Source organism: Triticum aestivum, chromosome 2B (genome assembly GCF_018294505.1).
Source record: "Triticum aestivum cultivar Chinese Spring chromosome 2B, IWGSC CS RefSeq v2.1, whole genome shotgun sequence".
In the NCBI taxonomy this organism is placed as follows: Eukaryota; Viridiplantae; Streptophyta; class Magnoliopsida; order Poales; family Poaceae; genus Triticum; species Triticum aestivum.
In genome coordinates, this window is record NC_057798.1 from 740,376,392 (window position 1) to 740,400,158 (window position 23,767).

A 23,767-nucleotide genomic window follows, 5' to 3' on the forward strand; every position below is an offset into this window, starting at 1 on the left:
TGTTGGAGATTTAATATTAAAATCAAATTAGTATTTTATTTGGAGATTATTGCAATTTTATTTGAATTAGAAAAATTGCACGTTTTTCAAAATTGCATTTTAGGGCCAAGAAAATGTTCATCTCGTTCTAAATATTTTATTTAGATGATGAAAATTATTTTTGGCATTTTTAGATTTTTATTTTATTTCCTAGGATTTTTTATTTTCGGCGGAATTAGTTTTTTTTTAAATCATTCGGACCGACCGGGCCGAAGGCCCAGCCGGCCCATCCGCCTCGCTCGCGCCCCGCCGTGGCCGAGCCGGACTACGGCTGGAGTCCGGGGGCCACACCCCGCCGCCATGGCCCCCTCCCCAAGCCAAGACGCCCGCCCCCTCCCTTTAAATGCCACCGCACCCCGCCGCCTCGACCCCGCCCCGCCGCGCTGCCGCAGCCGCACAGCAGCAGCAGCAACCGCCGCCGCCGCCGCCAACGCCACCCTGCCCCGCCGGAGCCCCGAGTCTCGCCGGATTCGACGAGGTAGCCACCGCCGCCGCTGGTTTTCTTTAGAAAACCGATCCGATTTTGATATGAAGCTGCATTATCACCCCGGGAACGCTAACGTCGTAGCTGATGCATTGAGTCGCAAGAGCCATGTCAACACACTCATAACCAGAGATTTACCCAAGGAGTTAGCAGAGGATCTTCGTGAGCTATGTTTGGAGCTAGTTCCGAGAGGCTATGTAGCAGCATTGGAAGTTCAGTCTACTTTGATGGCTAAGATCAGAGAAGCTCAGAAGACGGACAAGGAGATTGCCGAGATAAAGGAAAGAATGAGCAAGGGAAAAGCTAAAGGATTTCGTGAGGACGAACACGATACCCTATGGTTTGAGGACCGTGTTTATGTGCCCAATGATCCGGAGATCGGGAAGCTAATTTTGCAAGAAGCCCATGATTCACCATACTCGATTCACCCAGGAAACACCAACATGTATTTAGATTTGAAGGATAGTTTCTAGTGGACCGAAATGAAGAAGGATATTGCTGAGTCCATAGCAATTTGTGATGTTTGTCAAAGAGTGAAGGCAGAGCCTCAGAAGCTAGCAGGATTGTTGCAGCCGTTGCCGATACCCGAATGGAAGTGGGATAAGCTAGGCATGGATTTTATCACATGATTACCCATGACTCGTTCAGGCTATGACTCGATATGGGTTGCAGCTGATCGATTAACGAAGGTAGCTCATTTCATCCCAGTGAAGACCACTTACACTAGTGCTAAGTTGGCAAAGATTTATATGAACAGGATTGTATGTCTGCATGGAGTTCCGAGGACCATTGTATCAGATAGAGGAACCCAATTTACCTCAAAGTTCTGGAATCAGTTGCATCAAACTTTGGGTACCAGGCTAGAGTTCAGTACAGCCTTTCACCCGCAGATAGATGGATAGACTGAGAGAGTAAATCAGATTCTAGAGGACATGTTGAGAGCTTGTGCGCTAGACTATGGGTCTAGTTGGGACGACAACCTGCCATATGCAGATTTCTCCTACAACAACAGTTACCAAGCTAGTTTGAAGATGGCCCCTTTCGAAGCCTTGTACGGAAGTAGGTGCAGGACCCCGTTGATGTGGGATGAAGTTGGAGACCGTCAGTTGTTTGGACCAGATTTGATTAAGGAATCTTAAGAGAAGGTTAAACTGATTCATGATAGACTCAAAGTAGCCCAGTCCAGGCAAAAGAGCTATGCAGATTTAAAACGCAAGGAGATAGTTTACGAAGTCGGAGACAGAGTGTATCTTCGTGTGTCCCCACTTCGAGGAGTTAAATGTTTTGGAGTCAAGGGAAAGTTAGTGCCACGTTTTGTGGGACCATACAAAGTTTTGGAGCGTATGGAGAAGTTTCTTACAAGTTGGAGCTGCCCGAAGGATTATCAGGAGTTCACAACACGTTCCACGTTTCTCAGTTGAAGAAGTTCCACGCGGAGATGGCCCAGATTCCTTTGAGAGATACAGTGCCACTGGAGGCGATTCAGTTGGATAACGATTTGACCTACGAGGAGAAACCAGTGAAGATTCTCGAGTTTGCTAGCCGAGTCACACGCAGCAAAGTTATCAAATTCTACAAAGTTCAGTGAAGCCACCATACCGAAGATGAAGCCACCTGGGAACGAGAGGAAGACCTATGGAAGGACCACCCTCACCTATTTTCTAGCCAACCCGAATCTCGAGGGCGAGATTCATCTTAAGGGGGGTAGGTTTGTAACATCCCAAATTTTCAATTTGGCATGTTATATATTAGATCATCATTGCATATCATATTTTATTGCATTTTGGCCTGAACCTGGAAATTCTAAGCAACTCAAGGACCTGCGGAGAGATTTGGGGATTTCGTTATTTTCATATTTGAGTTTTCTCAAATTTTGAAAAGAGGATCTTTTGATTTTAATTATTTTCTCTTCAAATATTTCTTCTAAAAAAAATAAAAGAGAGGGGATAAACTGACTTTCCCAAAAATAAATAAATATTGGAGATTTAATATTAAAATCAAATTAGTATTTTATTTGGAGTTTATTGCAATTTTTTTAGAATTAGAAAAATTGCACATTTTCAATATTGCATTTTAGGGTCAAGAAAATGTGCATCTCGTTCTAAATATTTTATTTAGACGGTCAAAATTATTTTTCACATTTTTAGATTTTTATTTTATTTCCTAGGATTTTTTAGTTTCGGTGGAATTAGTTTTTTTTTAAGTTCATTCGGACCGACCGGGCCGAAGGCCCAACCAGCCCAGCCGCCTCCGCGCCTCGCTCGCGCCCCGCCGTGGCCGAGCCGGACTCCGGCTGGAGTCCGGGAGCCACCCACCGCCGCCTGGGCCCCCTTCCCAAGCCGAGACGCCCGCCCCCTCCCTTTAAATGCCGCCGCACCCCGCCGCCTCGACCCCGCCCCGCCCCGCAGCCACAGCCGCACCCGCACAGTAGCAGCAGCAACCGCCGCTGCCCGCCGCCGCTTACCGTGCCGCCACCCGCTCGCACCGCCGCCGCCCGCTCGGGCGCCGCACTCCGCCGACGCCGCCGACGCCACCCAGCTCCGCTGGAGCCCTGAGCCTCGCCGGATTCGACGAGGTAGCCACCGCCGCCGCCGCCGGTTTTCTTTAGAAAACCGATCCGGTTTATATTTTTTTAGAACCCTAGTTTTTTATATAGATCGATTTTAGTTTTTTTCGGTTTAGTTATTTAGCGAGCGTCCGCTCGTTCGTTCGTTTTAACGAACGGTTTTCACCGTTTAGCCGCAGACAGCGAACATTCGTTCGTTAGCCTGTTCGTCAGTTTTCTTTTTCCAGGGTTTTCCCGTGATTATTTTCGATCGCGATTTCAGCCCGAATCTTAGTATTAGTTTTTCTTTTCGCTCGTTTATTGGAATCAGGCAATTCAAGCGCCTAGAGTTTCGTCTCGAAGCCCTCTTTCTGTTTAACCAACTTGAACAAGATTTTGGTACTATAAAATTTGACTTAAGTCCATATTAGTAATCGGATCTTGTTTCTCTCGCTGTTTGAGTTTCGTTGCTTCGTTTGATTTGTTTCTTTTTGCAAACCGGAGTTCTTAAGTTGACCTTTCTGGTTAGATCTTTGATTTGAGTTTTACCCATGCTTTAGATTGTTTGCTTATTGTATGCTTGTTTGTTTGCGATAGAGTACCCGGAGTGCGAAGCGTGCTACTACGAGTCTTTAGGTTTTGCGGATCATCAGCAAGGCAAGTAACACTTTGATCATACCTCTTTACTACCCTGTTTTATTGCATTAGATCGATCCTCACACAATTGCATGATTAGGATATGTTTAATATGTGGGTCCTGGGAAGTAGATGAGGTAGTACCTATTCACCTGTTTATTATCAAACCTTTGGGAGTTACTTCCACGTATTGCTTATATTGCTATGCTATGCTAGTAGACGTGGATTGGGTGAGTGTATCCATGACAGATGTGAGTATTGTTAATTAATGGTTAATATAAGGTGACAACTTTAATACACATCTGGGTGGATTGAGGCACCTGGGGAACCCAGTGTTGCCTGTATTTTTGCATATCCCGGGGTTTACCGTGTGATTATCCTATGGACCGCCACCCAGGCTCAAAGGGATCATAAGATTATTCATGCTAGAAACTTCCGTGTGCACCCACAAGCTACTATGGGCTCTAGCATAGTTGAGTAAGTTGTGTGACCTTCTTCAGTGGTAGACTAGCAGATGTAGGGGATGTAGGTTGGTACTGTCTACCCAGAGTAAGGAGTTAATGCTTCTGAAAGACTGTGTCTCGGTCATCCGTTTCTCAAACATCATGTAGTGCGAGAAATCCAACGGAGGAGATCGAGTCTTGTGGGTAAAAGTGCGCAAACATCTGCACAGTGTACAAACTAATCATGGTTAGCCGTGTCCCCAGTTATGGACATCTTGAGTATCTGGTTCTTGGATTATCATGTTGATATCATCACTCTTTAATATAATTTGTTTGCGTTTTAGTGATGATGCTTAATTGGGATTGAATTGGGTGAACTTTCTCAATGGTTAATAACCACCATGATAGTTAAATAAAATTTATTCCTTTGTTGTAGGGAAAAATTGGCTTTATGCAAAACAGTAACCATAGAGCTTTACCCCAGCCATATTGCATACAGTGATAGCAATCATCTGTTCATTACTCTATGTGTTACATTGCCAGCATATTCCATGTGCTGACCCGTTTTCGGGCTGCAACGTTTATGTTGCAGACTTTTCAGACGACGAGTAAGGTGCCTTAGGTCGTGATCTTTCACTCATTGATGCCGTTGGAGTTGATGGACTCACTTTATCTTCCAAGTCTTCAGTTGTTATCATTAATAGATGGCCTTAAGCCATATTATTGTAATAAGATCTCTTTTGAGACATTTGATGTAATAAGTGTGTGATTGCTACTCTGTTATAAATCCTTCAAGTACTGTGCGTGTCAGCATTACCGATCCAGGATTGACACTGATGCACAGAGATCAGACTGTTTGAGGTCCGGTCGCTACAGAGTCCCGGATTAAGGGGTCCTCGCACAGCCGGACTATTGATGTGGGCTGGACTAATGGACTATGAAGATACAAGACAGAAGACTTTGTCCCATGTCCGGATGGGACTCTCCTTGGCGTGGAAGGCAAGCTTGGCGACCGGATATGAAGATTCCTTTCTCTGTAACCGACTTTGTACAACCCTAGTTCCCTCTGGTGTCTATATAAACCAGAGGGCTTAGTCCGTAGATATATATATATATATATATATATATATATATATATATATACACACACACAATCATAATCTCCATAGGCTAGACTTCCAGGGTTTAGCCATTACGATCTCGTGGTAGATCAACTCTTGTAATACTCATATTCATCAAGATCAATCAAGCATGAAGTAGGGTATTACCTCCATAGAGAGGGCCTGAACCTGGGTAAACATTATGTCCCCCATCTCCTGTTACCATCAACCTTAGACGCACAATTCAGGACCCCCTACCCGAGATCCGCCGGTTTTGACACCGACAGCCTCAAAACCTCTTTCTCATTGAAAGGTCCAGACAGAATCTCATTCTCGTCTGACCGGAGCTGAGGTATATCCCCAACTACCTGTTCATCTAAGGTCACCGTGTTCTGTACCACAAGCCCAAAGAGCTGCTTGTAGTAATTGGAAATATATAATTTGAGATTCTCATGTCCCATGATAGTTCCCTCGTCCTGCTCAAGATGGACAATTTTTTTCCTATGCTTGCCATTTGCAATCATATGAAAAAATTGAGTATTGTCATCCCCTTGGACAACCTTAATAACCTTAGCACATAAAGCCCACTTCATCTCTTCTTCTCAAAGAAGAACCCTTAATTTCAACTCAGCTTCGGACTTTACGGCCTGTTCCGCCTCATCCAACAGATTCGTTTCCGCTCTCACGTCGAGATCATGAATCAACTAGATAAGCCTCTCTTTTTCCTACTTATAAATCCCAGTTTCATTTCTGGCCCAACCCCTCAAGAATTGTCTGAGATGTCTTATTTTATTCTGCCAGCATTCCAAACTGGATCTACCAGCAACCATCTTACCCCACTCTCTTGCTATGATCTCTAGAAAATTTTCTCTCTCGAACCAACTTAATTCGAAAGAGAAACAATTTTTATTAACAACATGGGTAGCTTCACCCGAGTCTAGCAGCAAGGGTGTATTATCTGAGATTGCCCGTTGCATGGCGTGAACCAAAACTACTGGGTATTTCTGTTCCCATTCCACACTTGCCAGCACTCTGTCAAGCTTCTTGTAAGTAGGAATGGGTAACGAATTTGCCCAGGTAAACTGCCTACCCGTGAGTTCAATCTCTAGGAGGTTAAGGCTCTCAGTAATCATATTAAACATCAGAGACCAACGCCCATCGAAATTATCATTATTGTTCTCTTCTTTCCTCCTGATGATATTAAAGTCACCTCCCACTAGAATCGGTAACCTCTCATCCCCGCAAATTCTAACTAGATCTGCCAAGAAATCAGGCTTAAGTTCGGGTTGGGAAGCTCCATATACCGCCACCAGAGACCAACGGAATCCATCCAGCTTGGACCTCACCCGGAACTTAACCGCATAATCCCCACGCACTACATTTAACACTTCTAGTGTTTCACACCTTACCCTCAAGAGAATCCCACCAGACCTTCCTCTAGGGGGCAAACAATGCCAATGAAAAGCTATTCCTCCAGTCAACGACCCGAGAAATTGCGATGTAAAATTGTCTCTACCAGTCTCAAGAAGTGCGATAAAATCTAGTTTATCCTCAATGGATGTTTCAACCAGGAATCTTTTCTTAGCCAAGTCAGCTAGACCTCTGCTATTCCAGAAAAGTCCTTTCATTATGCATCATGGAATTTTTTCTTGAGCTTGACTCTCGCACTTCTGCGAATAGCCAAAGCTGGATAAATTTTCCTCTTCCAGGAACGCTTGGGTTTGGGCACTTCCACCCCCCCCCATCCTCATGATTAGTTGTGGGAAGTGCATCCGATTCTAAAAGTGTCAGGTCCTCACATCCTTTGGGTACTAAACCTTCTGCCTCATCTTCGCCCTCCGAAGTAGGCATTAGGTCGTCACACAGACTCTCTATTGCAAACATACCCAATTTGTTAATATCACTATCTGACATTGGTTTAACAGCTGCTAAATTGTGTATCAACTCAGACACCCTCTCTGCCTCTAAGTCAAGTATATCATTTAGTGATTTAGCGATATCATGTCTATTAGACCCTAGTGAAACTCCTATCTCATTTGCCTTACTAATAATGTCATGCTCAGAAAAATGCAAAATCGAACATTGCATATTAACTGACATAACTGAAGAAGTCTCGACATCCCAAAGCTTGGCGGCCCTCATAGCACGGCCAAGCTAGAAATCGTCTGCGTCTGGCTGGTCCTGGATCCGGTCACTAACACACCTGCCAGCCGCCACCGGATCCTGATGCCCACCAAACGCAATCACGTCCTCGGTGGTCCACGCCCATCGTGACTAGGTCGTCACCTCAGGATCGTCCGCCGCGACGAGCCCCAGTGCAGAAGGAGACACCAAGAGTGTGCCTCTCCTCCCAGTGCCCTCTCGTCCATACCAGAAGGCACCGAAGACTGCCGGTGAAGAATGTCCCGGACAGGTGCGTTGCAGGCCTCCTGCCCGGCACCCGCCCCCGCTGGCCTTGCTGCCAACATTCCGGCCGAATCCTCCGATTGCCGCAGGGGCATCAGTGGTGGAGACCACCCCAGGCCTCCTGCCCCGCATCGCCCTCCCCCACCTCATCTCCGAGCTACTGCCGCAGGGACACCACCGACCCCTCCTGCAAACTCTCCATTGGGTCCACAACTCGACGCAGAGAATCACTGGCAAGAGGAGTTAGCAAGCTCTTAAACATATCATCACTCTCAATGTGAACACTCCAAAGTCCAGGAGGTGCGGAAGTAGACTCAAATGATCCAAATCTCAGCGAGTTGATGGGTGTAGAGGTAGGTAATGGCGCGCCCTTCCCGGGCGCCGCCGAGGTGGGTTTTGCACCCGGTGTGTGCGACTTATCTCGTGCACCATCATCTTGTCGCTGCTCCTTGTTACCAGTACCGTCATCCCTATCAGTCATATCCACATCATCCCCTGCCAAGGCCTCCGTGAACAAATCAAAATCCTCTAGTTCAATTTCCAGGTTGTAGATCATGCCCGCATGCATCCATCTTACCACATTCGGTATAAACTTGATATCCACTACACTCAGAGCAGCCTCGCCACCCCATGTGCTCAAGTAAACGGCATATCCATCCGCTCAGTCTTCCCAACGAGTGTCCCAAGGCTTGCCGTGACCCGAACATCATTCAGAGGCTTAGGCGGTGCCCTCAAGAAGCGTAACCAAACCTAAGGTAATGGTGTACCCTTTGGCTCAACTTGCTTCCACTCATCAAACTCAAGAATACACTCTGTGCCAGGCACCCTACACATACCAAACCTCAGGAGCTTCTTCAGGTCCTCTGTTGATGGAAAGTCCACCTTATACATGTTAGTTTCGAGTCTAATAAGTTCCCAATGAAAGTTCCATAGAGCTAGCTCATTCAACCTTTGCAAGATCTGTGCCTCCGGCAAGTCGCCTTTTGTCACTTTGACCACCCCCGTGGTCGCAGTATGCGGCATCTGCGGGACCGCCACCGCACTAGGGGACTCAAAGAACATCAGTTTGAAGCAGCATACTCCGTAGATGGTGACTCCCGGCATCAGCTCACGCAACAACGGACACTCTCCAGAAGCGTGCACCTGGATATTAGATACAGCAAGAACTGTCAAGCCACTGGATGGAAAATTGGGGGAGATTAGTGGTATAGCAGTGATACCTTGGCATCCGCCCATGTAAGGATTGCCTTCGTATCCATCCAAGCAACTGCCCCTTATTGCATATCCATTAACGTAGGTAACGATGCTGTTCAAACTTACGCATCTCCAGCGAGATATCAGGATCATAAAACACCACATCATGGTCGCAATCTTGTTCCAGCCATCAAATTAATATGGTGGGTACGGTGCTTAGACTTCCCTGATGGTCAGCATCGAATGTGTTATTAAGCATCACCCCCGCATTCCCATTTCCCATTGAACCACTCATTATCGACTATGAACGCAGCCACCGACTCCAACGCTCGGTAAACGACCTCCGTATCGTCCAAAGCCTTGAACATCACCTGGTACATGGCCTCCATGTCGATCAAATCCTTGAACGCCCGAGCACGAGGTGTACTCCTTGGGGCATTGACAACCATCGCACAGGGCGGCGCAGGCGCTGACGTGATTGGGAGCGTAGCCAAAAGGGTCAGTGGCAACGAGGTAGCTGATGAAGTTGCATCCGATGGCCATGAATGCGTTGTGCTTGGACGACAGAGCGAGCTGCAGCCCGCCAGTACCCACGAGCCGTTGGAGTTGATGAGAGATAGTGTCCGTGTGCCATTTCTCATAGGGCCGGGCCGCACGGCGACCACGATCTTGCTCTGGACACGCACGCCACAGTGCCATCCGCTAGGGAGATGGCATCCACTAGAAATATGTTCCCCTCAAAAAAAAAGTACATCCATGGTTTTCCGTCAAAACGAGTTATCGCAAACTTTTGAACTTCGGTGTTACGAACAAGATGTTAACTGTAGAAACTGTAGCTGGGTTACTTTTTTTTTACTTTCACATGGTTCTACATGACCCATTAGCATAGGAAATACATACATAGTTATATTTGACATATGGCTTGTAGTATGGCACCCAAACTAATAATAGTAACCGCAACACTTGACCGTGTAGGTAGAATCATCTTGGAATTTCAGATGACTGGATGAATTCCTTTTCCAAGCTGTACAATCTAGTTCCATGGCCACATTTGCTTCCTTTGTATGACTGATCATTTATAGCATTCTGGTTCACTCTTGTAATCTCAGAATTGAGATGGACCCTTGAGTTCTGCACATCTTCAAGTGTTGTCTCCACTTGCCTCATTGTAGGCCTTTCTTCACCTTTTAAATTTAAGCATGTTTCCGCGAGTCTTGCAACTACCTCGGCATCTTCAGCCCCTCCCTCCTCAACAATTTGTGTATCTACAATATCCAAGAATCGACTGTCTCTTATAAGTGACACAAAATGTGATGCTAGGCCTGTGACTTCTGAGGAAAGAGAAGAAAAAACTGGTGTCACCCTTGTCAGTAACTCTGCTAGGATGACACCAAAGCTGTAAACATCGCTTTTCTCCGTGAGCCGACTAGTGTAGTAATATTCAGGATCAAGGTAACCATAGGTTCCTTGGACAGCTGTTAGTATTCCAGTCTCATCAATTGCAATTGACCTTGAAGCTCCAAAATCTGATACTTTTGATGTTAAGGTGTCAGTAAGCAGTATATTTGCGCATTTGATATCTCTATGGTATACAGATATGGAAGCAGAAGAGTGTAGATATGCAATTGCCCTTGCAGTTTCCAATGCAATTCTCAATCTATCTTTCCATGACAAAGGGTTCTCACTTTGGCCATGGATGATATGATAGAGTTCCATTAGGTATGAACTCATAGACTAGTAGAGGAACTTCTGTCTCGAGGCAGCAGCCAAAGAGCTTCACCACATTCCTATGGTTTGTCTGTGAAAGTATGACAACCTCATTTATGAACTGGTCGATTTCCCTTTGAACTACAATTTTGGCCTTCTTGATGGCCACAACACGTTGATCAGATAAGATGCCCTTATACACTGTGCCATGCCCACCGCAGCCAAGGATCCGATTATGGTCAAACTTGTTGGTTGCTTGATCTAGCTCTTCTATGCTGAAAATTTTCATCTTTTCGGCTATATCTTTGTTAGAAGAGATTAACTGTTGCAGAAGCAATCCATGGTTTTTCTTGAAGAACTTCTGTTTGAACTTCTTGGCTCTTCGTTTCTTGAGTTTTTTTGTGACTTGGCCAACACCTAGGACTGAAAAAAGTAGGCCAAAACCAGCAGCAATTGCTATTATGGTAATTAGACCTGCAGAAAGCAAACGTAAGAATGATAGAGCAGTATATGTTTTGTTCACTTCAAGAAATCAAGCTACTGCATTAAATCTGTTTCAGACTACTCAACTATACCATAAAAAAGGTTTTCTTGGTATATAAATATCTACTAGACCATTCATATTGGAAGTACTTTATAGTCATTCTTTTATTTCTTTTTGTTATCCATGTCTGACTGATCTACGACCCTACTGATGCTTTGGGTTAGCAATTAGCATTAGAAATAATTAACTCTAAACTGAAGGTTTAAGCAATTAGGTCCTAGCGGCAGTAGTATTTAAAATTTAAGTTTCTTGTAGAACTTATCTGTATATTAGTTAAGGGGCAAAAAACTAAACTCACAATAGTTAAAGAACAAAATATGGACTTTTCTCTTTGTAATTGTCACCAACAAAAGCCTTATTGAGTGTGTTTTCTGTACCAGGTAAGTTGATGATTCTTTTCTTTGCTGGGCATCGGTATGTCCCTGGCATATTGATGCAGGTCCCATGGCAGGGATAAACAACTGGCTGTAGGCACTCGTCGATATCTGAAGGGAAAAAAACACTGTTGGAAACAGGGGGAGTTTGTAAATCGAATGGAAAAAACTAAGATAGCACACACGCATGTTCTCTCGTAACGTTATAACTACCGCAACTACGTAAACTAGAACCCAGCAGAATCTACAAATAACATACCTTGGCACCCATCAGTGATGTAAGGGGTTGCCCTCGTATCCTCGAATCTAGTATCAGAGTAGAGGATAGTAGTTGAATCTAGTATTGTTTTGTTTTGGCTAACATAGTGTACATATGTTCTTACTGGTTGGCTGCGCCCCCTCCTCGAGTTGAATTCAAAGTCCGTTCCAAGATTCCAAGCAAGGAACCTCGAAACGACTACCAATAAACCGTAGTGACTAAAGTTGCAGGGCAGAATAACTGAAACATGAAGGAATTTTTTTAGCAGGATAGCATGTTATGTCGTGAAGATGAAATTTCATAGGGGAGACAGTCTTAGCCCTTTCTAGAACACGCAATTATCTTTGCAATTCCAAATTGCTAAAGTGATTGAACTGCCTCATTTTTCGAATTTGACATAGCAGACCACATTTACTACATGGTGACTGAACTGGTTAATGTGATCTTCTTGTGTTACAAGGGAACTTTATGGCTAAAATAAACTTTACTTTATACATTATTCTTATCTATTAATTCACATGTTCTAATTTAACCCCCACAAAAATAGAAGCTGTGAACCCTTCCCTTTTCTCTCAGAAGTGATTCTAGGATTGATTTGCCTTTTAGTGGCCATTAGTAATTATCATGAGATTTGCTTACCCTCAGAGCCCAAACTCATGAGTTTTAATTTATACTCTCCCACACAAATATAGATATTAGATACAGTAAGAAATGTCAGCCACTGGATGGAAAATAGGGGGAGGTGAGTGTGTAGCGGTACCTTGGCATCCGTCACGCATGTAAGGATTGCCTTCGTATCCGTCCAAGCAACTGCACCTTATTGCAAATCCAGTAACATAGGTAACGACGCTGTTCAAACTTAGGCATCTCCGGCGAGAGATATTAGGATCATAGAACACTATATCACGGTCACGCTCTTGTTCCATCCACCAAATTAATACGGTGGGTACGGCTACGGGGCTTAGACTTCCCCAATGGTCATAAGAACCGAAGGTGTTATTAAGCATCACCCCTGCATTCCCGTTGAACCACTCGTGATCGACTATGAACGCGGCCACCGACTCCGACGGTGTGTACCACGCTGGGTACACGGCCTCCGTATCGTGCACCAAATGCTTGAACATCACCTGGGACATGGCGGCCGCCTCCATATTGTCCAAATCACCCTTGAAGATCGTCCGGCAGCCAAGGCCTCCGTGAACAAATCAAAATCCTCTAGTTCAATTTCCAGGTTGTAGATCATGCCCGCATGCATCCATCTTACCACATTCGGTATAAACTCGATATCCACTACACTCACGAGCAGCCTCGCCACCCCATGTGCTCAAGTAAGCGGCATATCCATCCGCTCAGTCTTCCCAACGAGTGTCCCAAGGCTTGTCGTGACCCGAACATCATTCAGAGGCTTAGGCAGTGCCCTCAAGAAGCGTAACCAAACCTAAGGTAATGGTGTACCCTTTGGCTCAACTTGCTTCCACTCATCAAACTCAAGAATACACTCTGTGCCAGGCACCCTACACATACCAAACCTCAGGAGCTTCTTCAGGTCCTCTGTTGATGGAAAGTCCACCTTATACATGTTAGTTTCGAGTCTAATAAGTTCCCAATGAAAGTTCCATAGAGCTAGCTCATTCAACCTTTGCAAGATCTGTGCCTCCGGCAAGTCGCCTTTTGTCACTTTGACCACCCCCGTGGTTGCAGTATGCGGCATCTCCGGGACCGCCACCGCACTAGGGGACTCAGAGAACATCAGTTCGAAGCAGCATACTCCGTAGATGGTGACTCCCGGCATCAGCTCACGCAACAACGGACACTCTCCAGAAGCGTGCACCTGGATATTAGATACAGCAAGAACTGTCAAGCCACTGGATGGAAAATTGGGGGAGATGAGTGGTATAGCAGTGATACCTTGGCATCCGCCCATGTAAGGATTGCCTTCGTATCCATCCAAGCAACTGCCCCTTATTGCGTATCCATTAACGTAGGTAACGATGCTGTTCAAACTTACGCATCTCCAGTGAGATATCAGGATCATAAAACACCACATCATGGTCGCAATCTTGTTCCAGCCATCAAATTAATACGGTGGGTACGGTGCTTAGACTTCCCTGATGGTCAGCATCGAAGGTGTTATTAAGCATCACCCCCGCATTCCCATTTCCCATTGAACCACTCATTATCGACTATGAACGCAGCCACCGACTCCAACGCTCGGTAAACGACCTCCGTATCGTCCAAAGCCTTGAACATCACCTGGTACATGGCCTCCGTGTCGATCAAATCCTTGAACGCCCGAGCACGAGGTGTACTCCTCGGGGCACTGACAACCATCGCACAGGGCGGCGCAGGCGCTGACGTGATTGGGAGCGTAGCCAAAAGGGTCAGGGGCAACGAGGTAGCTGATGAAGTTGCATCCGATGGCCATGAATGCGTTGTGCTTGGACGACAGAGCGAGCTGCAGCCCGCCAGTACCCACGAGCCGTTGGAGTTGATGAGAGATGGTGTCCGTGTGCCATTTCTCATAGGGCCGGGCCGCACGGCGACCACGATCTTGCTCTGGACACGCACGCCACAGTGCCATCCGCTAGGGAGATGGCATCCACTAGAAATATGTTCCCCTCAAAAAAAAAGTACATCCATGGTTTTCCGTCAAAACGAGTTATCGCAAACTTTTGAACTTCGGTGTTACGAACAAGATGTTAACTGTAGAAATTGTAGCTGGGTTACTTTTTTTTTTACTTTCACATGGTTCTACATGACCCATTAGCATAGGAAATACATACATAGTTATATTTGACATATGGCTTGTAGTATGGCACCCAAACTAATAATAGTAACCGCAACACTTGACCGTGTAGGTAGAATCATCTTGGAATTTCAGATGACTGGATGAATTCCTTTTCCAAGCTGTACAATCTAGTTCCATGGCCACATTTGCTTCCTTTGTATGACTGATCATTTATAGCATTTTGGTTCACTCTTGTAATCTCAGAATTGAGATGGACCCTTGAGTTCTACACATCTTCAAGTGTTGTCTCCACTTGCCTCATTGTAGGCCTTTCTTCACCTTTTAAATTTAAGCATGTTTCCGCGAGTCTTGCAACTACCTCGGCATCTTCAGCCCCTCCCTCCTCAACAATTTGTGTATCTACAATATCCAAGAATCGACTGTCTCTTATAAGTGACACAAAATGTGATGCTAGGCCTGTGACTTCTGAGGAAAGAGAAGAAAAAACTGGTGTCACCCTTGTCAGTAACTCTGCTAGGATGACACCAAAGCTGTAAACATCGCTTTTCTCCGTGAGCCGACTAGTGTAGTAATATTCAGGATCAAGGTAACCATAGGTTCCTTGGACAGCTGTTAGAATTCCAGTCTCATCAATTGCAATTGACCTTGAAGCTCCAAAATCTGATACTTTTGATGTTAAGGTGTCAGTAAGCAGTATATTTGCGCATTTGATATCTCTATGGTATACAGATATGGAAGCAGAAGAGTGTAGATATGCAATTGCCCTTGCAGTTTCCAATGCAATTCTCAATCTATCTTTCCATGACAAAGGGTTCTCACTTTGGCCATGAATGATACGATAGAGTTCCATTAGGTATGAACTCATAGACTAGTAGAGGAACTTCTGTCTCGAGGCAGCAGCCAAAGAGCTTTACCACATTCCTATGGTTTGTCTGTGAAAGTATGACAACCTCATTTATGAACTGGTCGATTTCCCTTTGAACTACAATTTTGGCCTTCTTGATGGCCACAACACGTTGATCAGATAAGATGCCCTTATACACTGTGCCATGCCCACCGCAGCCAAGGATCCGATTATGGTCAAACTTGTTGGTTGCTTGCTCTAGCTCTTCTATGCTGAAAATTTTCATCTTTTCGGCTATATCTTTGTTAGAAGAGATTAACTGTTGCAGAAGCAATCCATGGTTTTTCTTGAAGAACTTCTGTTTGAACTTCTTGGCTCTTCGTTTCTTGAGTTTTTTTGTGACTTGGCCAACACCTAGGACTGAAAACAGTAGGCCAAAACCAGCAGCAATTGCTATTATGGTAATTAGACCTGCAGAAAGCAAACGTAAGAATGATAGAGCAGTATATGTTTTGTTCACTTCAAGAAATCAAGCTACTGCATTAAATCTGTTTCAGACTACTCAACTATACCATAAAAAAGGTTTTCTTGGTATATAAATATCTACTAGACCATTCATATTGGAAGTACTTTATAGTCATTCTTTTATTTCTTTTTGTTATCCATGTCTGACTGATCTACGACCCTACTGATGCTTTGGGTTAGCAATTAGCATTAGAAATAATTAACTGTAAACTGAAGGTTTAAGCAATTAGGTCCTAGCGGCAGTAGTATTTAAAATTTAAGTTTCTTGTAGAACTTATCTGTATATTAGTTAAGGGGCAAAAAACTAAACTCACAATAGTTAAAGAACAAAATATGGACTTTTCTCTTTGTAATTGTCACCAACAAAAGCCTTATTGAGTGTGTTTTCTGTACCAGGTAAGTTGATGATTCTTTTCTTTGCTGAGCATCGGTATGTCCCTGGCATATTGATGCAGGTCCCATGGCAGGGATAAACAACTGGCTGTAGGCACTCGTCGATATCTGAAGGGAAAAAAACACTGTTGGAAACAGGGGGAGTTTGTAAATCGAATGGAAAAAACTAAGATAGCACACACGCATGTTCTCTCGTAACGTTATAACTACCGCAACTACGTAAACTAGAACCCAGCAGAATCTACAAATAACATACCTTGGCACCCATCAGTGATGTAAGGGGTTGCCCTCGTATCCTCGAATCTAGTATCAGAGTAGAGGATAGTAGTTGAATCTAGTATTGTTTTGTTTTGGCTAACATAGTGTATATAGGTTCTTACTGGTTGGCTGCGCCCCCTCCTCGAGTTGAATTCAAAGTCCTTTCCAAGATTCCAAGCAAGGAACCTCGAAACGACTACCAATAAACCGTAGTGACTAAAGTTGCAGGGCAGAATAACTGAAACGTGAAGGAATTTTTTTAGCAGGATAGCATGTTATGTCGTGAAGATGAAATTTCATAGGGGAGACAGTCTTAGCCCTTTCTAGAACACGCAATTATCTTTGCAATTCCAAATTGCTAAAGTGATTGAACTGCCTCATTTTTCGAATTTGACATAGCAGACCACATTTACTACATGGTGACTGAACTGGTTAATGTGATCTTCTTGTGTTACAAGGGAACTTTATGGCTAAAATAAACTTTACTTTATACATTATTCTTATCTATTAATTCACATGTTCTAATTTAACCCCCACAAAAATAGAAGCTGTGAACCCTTCCCTTTTCTCTCAGAAGTGATTCTAGGATTGATTTGCCTTTTAGTGGCCATTAGTAATTATCATGAGATTTGCTTACCCTCAGAGCCCAAACTCATGAGTTTTAATTTATACTCTCCCACACAAATATAGATATTAGATACAGTAAGAAATGTCAGCCACTGGATGGAAAATAGGGGGAGGTGAGTGTGTAGCGGTACCTTGGCATCCGTCACGCATGTAAGGATTGCCTTCGTATCCGTCCAAGCAACTGCACCTTATTGCAAATCCAGTAACATAGGTAACGACGCTGTTCAAACTTAGGCATCTCCGGCGAGAGATATTAGGATCATAGAACACTATATCACGGTCACGCTCTTGTTCCATCCACCAAATTAATACGGTGGGTACGGCTACGGGGCTTAGACTTCCCCAATGGTCATAAGAACCGAAGGTGTTATTAAGCATCACCCCTGCATTCCCGTTGAACCACTCGTGATCGACTATGAACGCGGCCACCGACTCCGACGGTGTGTACCACGCTGGGTACACGGCCTCCGTATCGTGCACCAAATGCTTGAACATCACCTGGTACACGGCCGCCGCCTCCATATTGTCCAAATCACCCTTGAAGATCGTCCGGCAGCAGCCGACGCCCGAACACGACGTGTACTCCTCAGGTTCGGTGCCCGGAGAGCTAGCGTCGCACAGCGCGGCACAGGCGCTGACGTGCCTCGGAGCGCTGCAAAAAGGGTCTGGGGCAACGAGGTAGCCGATAAAGTTGCATCCGATGACCACGAATACGTTGTGCTCCGATGACACCGCGAGCTGCTGCCCACCGGTACCCGTAAGGCCACCGAACCACGAGCCGTTGGAGTATATGAGAGATGGCGTCCGTGTGCCGTTTCTGATAGGGTCGGACCACGCAGCGTGTACGGTCTTGCTCTGGACATGCACCGTGCCATCCGCCAGGGAGATGGCGTCCACTTCCACGTCGTCATGCAAGAACAGCTTCGGCTGATGGCCCGTCTCGTTGCAGGTGAGGTTGAAGCCCGCGTAGAAGCAGCCTTGCCGGAAGCCGAAAGGGTAGGGGACGATGACCCTGCCGCAGGCCTCCGGGCAGCCAGGCAAGGCTAGTGGGACAGCGGCCACTGTTGCCACGATGAGCTGAAGGGCCATCAGCGCTGGCACGACGAACTTTGCTTGTGGCGTGCGAGATACAGGCTTACCGGAAGTTGCATGAGCGCACATGCTGTTGCTGTTAGGGCATCTTTAGCCGTTCGGTCCCCCAGGGCGTCTAAATAGAGCATCCTGGGGGCGTGCCGGCGCTAGTTCGGCGCTTGGGGGCGAGCTAGCTCCTAGTCACGCCCCCACGCGCCGGTCCCAGGATGCGGTAAATTCAAACTTGGTCGTTTTCGCTCTCAAAAGACGCCGCAAATCCGGCGATCGGGCGTAGTCTGGCGTTGCAAAAAAACAGAGTGCCGCCGCCTCGGCGGGGTCGGTTCACTCGGCGGGGTTGGTCCCAGGTGTTGGCGGAGTGGGCGTGCGCGAGCTCGGCGGTGTCGGAGCTGCTTCGGTGTTGGGCTGCGTCGGCGCGGCTTCGACACTACTGGGCGGCGATGTAGAGGCTTCGCTCGGGATTGGCGTCCGTGCGGCCGTGGGCGTCGTCGGCGTTGCCGTCGGCAGCTCGTTCAGGATGAGGCCGCGCTGCACCAGGTACCACGCCTTGAGCTTCTCGTCGTTGCTCTGGAGCATGTCCGCCCCGCCCATCAGGAAAGCCATATCGGTGTTCCTCTTCTTCGCGGCGACGTTCGTCCGGAGCAGGTCGAGCTTGATGGCGTTGTTCTTCATTAGCGCCAATCACCGCGCCTCGGTCTTCTCTTCGCGTAGGACGGCCCGGGCCTGGGCGTCGGCGAGGCAATGTTCGATGGACTCCTGCACTCGCGCGGCTGCCGCGTCGGCGTTTTTCCCCTTCTTGGCCAATTTGTGGCCGTCCGGCCGCCCCTCCGACGCGCCCGGAGTCGTCGCGTCCGGCTTGTATGTCTCCTTGGCCTTGTCGAGGGCACGCCGGACTTCCGCCCACTTCTCGCACTTGTCAATGCGCTTGTAGACGTGGAGGTGCTTGAAGTCGGCGTCTTGGTTGTCACCCCGGTACATGGCGAACATACGCAGCAGCTGCGCGGGCGGACGAACAGTTGGCGAACGGCGGGCGTAGGGGACGAAGATGTGCGGACGAACGGCATGCGTACCTGATCCTCAACGCTGGCGCCGCTCTCCGGGCGAGCCGCGACCTCCTCGACGATTCCATGCCATTTGTTGCACGCCAACTGGATACGCCCCAAATGGTTCGCCATCGCCTTGGACCCGCGCTGCATGTAGACGCCTTTGAAGTAGGGGTCGACGAGCTTCCGTTCGTCGAACTCGGCCTTGATGCGGTCCCAGTACGTCTCCAAGCTCTGGTTCGCGCCGGTGGTCGGGTCGAGGCAGACGACTTTCCACGCTTTCGGAGAGGCATTCCTCCTCCTTGGACGTCCACTTGATGCGCGGTTCGCCCGACCTAGCCGCCCGCTTCTTTTTCTGGCGCCCCTTCGTCGGAACAGGAGCCGGCTCCTCCTCCTCCTCCTCCTCCTCCTCGTCCTCCTCCTCCTCCTCGGGTTCCTGCACGTCGTTGCCGTAGACGTAGCCGAGCTCGGCTTCCATGTCGCCGCTGAGGTCCACTACCTCGTCCTGGGTGGCGAACCCGGGAGACGAGGGGCCGCGGCCGATCCTGTCACGATGATGTCGTCCATGTCGGCTCCCGTGTCGTCGGCGTCGCCGAGGTGCGAGAAGGGTAGAGGACCACGGTAGACATGGGGCGTCGGTGTGGTCGCGTAGGCGGCGGGCGGCGAGTAGTTGTATGGAGGGTACTGCACGCCGACGAAGGCGGGCGAGGGCGTGCGCGTCGCGGGGTGACCATGGGGGAAGGTCACGTTTGGGTTGAACCCTCCGTGCGCGTCGCCGTCGGCATAGCCGGGCGACGATGAACCCCATGGAGATCCGGCGCCTTGTTGTCCCCAGGGCACGTAATGGGCGTGGCTGACGACGGGTGGATTCATCCCCGCCTCGACCGACGAGGAAGACGCCGCCGCGCGCGCCGCGTTGTCGCGGGCCTTCTTGGCTATGCCCCTGTTCCGCCTGTCGGCGGTGACTGCTTCTCGCCGCTGAACTTCCACCCTCCACTCGGCGTTCGACAGGCCCGGTGGCTTCGATGGCGGCGCCCTCGGCTTCCTCTGCTTCGGTTGGGTCACGGCGCCAGTCGCGGTCGCCGCCGCGCGCGGCATGGAGTACTTCTTCGGCGGCATGGCGGCGGAAGGCGAGCGGGGTTTGGCGGGAGAAAGGGGGAGAATGGCGGGAGAAAGCCAAGCGAGCGGGAGAGAAGCGAGAAAAGCGTCAAGAAAACGGCGGGAAAGGCCCTCGGGTCGCCTCCAGTGCGGGCCCACGCGCTTTTTTCTCTTGCGCCGGCTCCCCAAGCGTCCCCCAGGGCGTCGGGTTCGGGCTGGGTCCGCCGGCACCAGTTTTGGCCCGAGCCGGCGAAAAACGGGCTTCTGAGGGCGCGACTGGGGCCTTTTTTCGGCGCCGGCGCGGCAAAATCGCCTGGGGAGGGCCTGTTGGGGGCGCGGCTGGAGATGCCCTTAGGTTGGCTTGGCTTGGGAACTAGCTAGGCAATGGTGATACTCGTACTAGTAATCGATCTCCTATATAAGTTGTCTAGAAAAACTTTGGTCTTCTAAGTTGACTTCAAGTCTCCAGTGCCCACAGGTTTTATTGGTCCGGCACCGAAAACAGTATTTCGTTATTCAACTTCAGCTCAAACATATCTATTTGCTACTATAAGGAAAACTCTGCCGTAGCAAGAAGGGAAGGGAAAACGAGTGTGGCATAATCAGTGATGTGACAATTTTCGGGTTTACATGGAAGCTCGTGTTCAACTTGTCTATGCCAATAGTGATGCTCATGGACTATGCGGGCATCGATCGCTATGCTGGTCACTTGGTCGTCGCACCGTGCCATCCAGGGCATGGAGATAGATACCCCATGTCCATGTCCTATGCTGATCCTATGTACAGTACTATGCCTACAGTGATGTCGGTGGACTATAAGCTGGTCACATAGTCGCCATCTCGCACCGTGCCATCCAGGGCAAGGAGATGCCCGGTTGACCACGCTCGCCTCAGGTCTCCAGGCAACCAGGCAGTGGCAATTCGAAAACCTCGGTAAAAGGAAATTACCTCAATGCTGCTCAGCCCCCGCCAAGACGCCCTCGAATCAAACTCCTCTCTGCGGTGCCGGAGCTCACTTGAGCATTTCATCAAACAGCTCGCCTGCCCGACCAAGATCCTCGACCTGAACTCTGATGGACCCACGAAAGGGATCCATGCGAAGCTGCGCCACCGGATCCGTGCGTACCAGCAACCCTCACCCCGCTGGGCTGCCGCCGGTAGCCAGGCGCTATGCCGCCGACCAGGCCCCAATCCGACGGCCGGCGCTGCATTTTCTTTCTCCCTCTTCGGTGCTCTCCAGCGACAAGGCGCCGTATGGGTTTTTTAAGAGTCAATTACACCGCTGGTGCTCAAACTTGACGCGAAAAATCACTTTAGTGCCAAAACTCGTGGAATACATATAACTGGTGCTACAACTTGGCTTTGGCGTGCATATACAATGCAAATCACGTTTGTATACGGAGATGATGCTGACTAGGCGCGCCACATGGCACAGCACCCGCTGTCAAACTCTGAACGATAGAGATAGGTCGTGTGGCCAGTCATTTTGTGGAAAACCCCTCAAAAAACAATTCTCTCCAGAAAAGGTCCTTGATGCGCGACCCACAAATTATTTACAAAAATGGTGGCCGCTCGGATTCAAACAGGTGACTTACAGCATGGAGCGGCGTGTGCCTAACATATGTACCGAGAAGAACATTTTGTTTACCTGGATACATAATGCATAGGCCTTAAGATGGCTGGAGACCCTACATCCCATTTTACACTAATTTTTTAAAGTAAATTATAAATTATATGTATATAATTGTGTGTTATCGATATGATAAATTTTAAATTAAAAATGAACACTTTTATATACTGCATAATTATTTTATTAAAAGCATGAACCTTTTAAATATGTATTCATTTACTTAAATATATATACAAATAATTACCTTTAATTTTAAATATGAAAATTATTACATGCATAATTTTTTAATTATAATTTTATTATATGGATAAATTATGAAATAATACGTGAATAGATTTATAATGTATTATATATATAATTTATAATACAATATTATAATTTACATGTATTTTGTAAGTTTCTGAAAAGTAAAGCTGTTGGGTGGGGTGGTGGCCACGCGCACGTGATGGCTACATGCTGCTGGTTCGAATCCAAACCAACTAGTCCCTCCATTCCGTCCCAAAATAAGTGACTCATTTTTGTACTAAAGTTAGTACAAAGTTGAATCACTTATTTTGGGACGGAGGGAGTATTTTTTTACATCATGTGAATATATATTTCTTAAAGCATGAACACGTTTATAACTACATGAGTATTTTTTAAAAACTGTGAACACTTTTAAACTTTTATAAGCATTTATTAAATATATAGAAATATCTTAAAGCATGAACACTTTTGTATCCTTTAAAAAATTCTTAAAGGATGAACACTTTTATATACTACATTAATATGCTTTAAGATTTTTTTCTATATATTTATTTATAACACAATTATAATTGAAATATAGATCTTTCTTAAATAAAATGATAGTGAAAAATGGGGCGTATGGTCTCCAGTTCACCATCCCATTGAAATGTAGACCAAGGATAGACAGCGTAATTCTTTTGCATTAGGTAGGCAGTTGGTCATTTACGCTGCGCATCAGGGCCTTTTATGCCGAAAAAAATTCTCATTGGTTTTCCCCAAAATAACAGGCCACACGCCAAATCAACTCGTTGACACAGTGGGCCTCTCACCATGTGACGTGTCAAGTCGGCACTTTGTCCGTATACAACCACCATCTGCACCGTATATGCATGTCAAAACCAAGTTGTAGTACCAATTCAATGTATGCCACAAGTTTTGGCACTAAAGTGATTTTTCGTGCCAAGTTATAGCACCGGTGGTGTAATTGACTCGTTTTTTAAGAAAAGGAAGGCGCCGTATGGTTAGAGCATGTTAATTTTCCCGACTGAACCACGTTTTTTTTTGCGGGTCACTGAACCACGTTAACTATGTATCGCCTAGCAATTCTCTAGCTGCCGCTCGTGTGGCTGTAGGTTCGCTATGCTTCGATTTCTTCAATTTTCTTCATCGTTTTTTTTTCTTTTTCCTTCTTATTACGTGTAGGTTTTCTTCATTCGTACTCCTTGGTTTTGATTTCTTTCTTCATTATACTACTTTCGTTTCTCTGCTTTTTTAAATTTCTTTGTTGGTTTTAACAGGCATTTTTAAAACATGCCTATCTTTTCTCGGTACATAATGTACATTTTTAGAGCACATGAAACATTATTTTGATACATGTTGGACATTTTTCAAATACATGATGTGTAATTTTATTAAATACATGTTTTTAACACTTTTTCAAATACACGGAAACATTTTGCAAATAAACATTGTATATTTTAATGGCAATAAACATCCTTTTAAAACTACATGAACATTGTTTTATACTGTATAAATATTTTTACATGTGCATATT

General features: G+C 46.6%; 2 pseudogenes; both read right to left on the reverse strand.

Annotated features, from left to right (window-relative positions):
- Positions 1-9,828: 9,828 nt before the first annotated feature.
- LOC123039527 (putative wall-associated receptor kinase-like 11) lies at positions 9,829-14,367 on the reverse strand (annotated as a pseudogene).
- A 228-nt stretch (positions 14,368-14,595) lies between these two features.
- On the reverse strand, positions 14,596-18,216 carry LOC123042385 (wall-associated receptor kinase-like 8; annotated as a pseudogene).
- Positions 18,217-23,767: the final 5,551 nt, after the last annotated feature.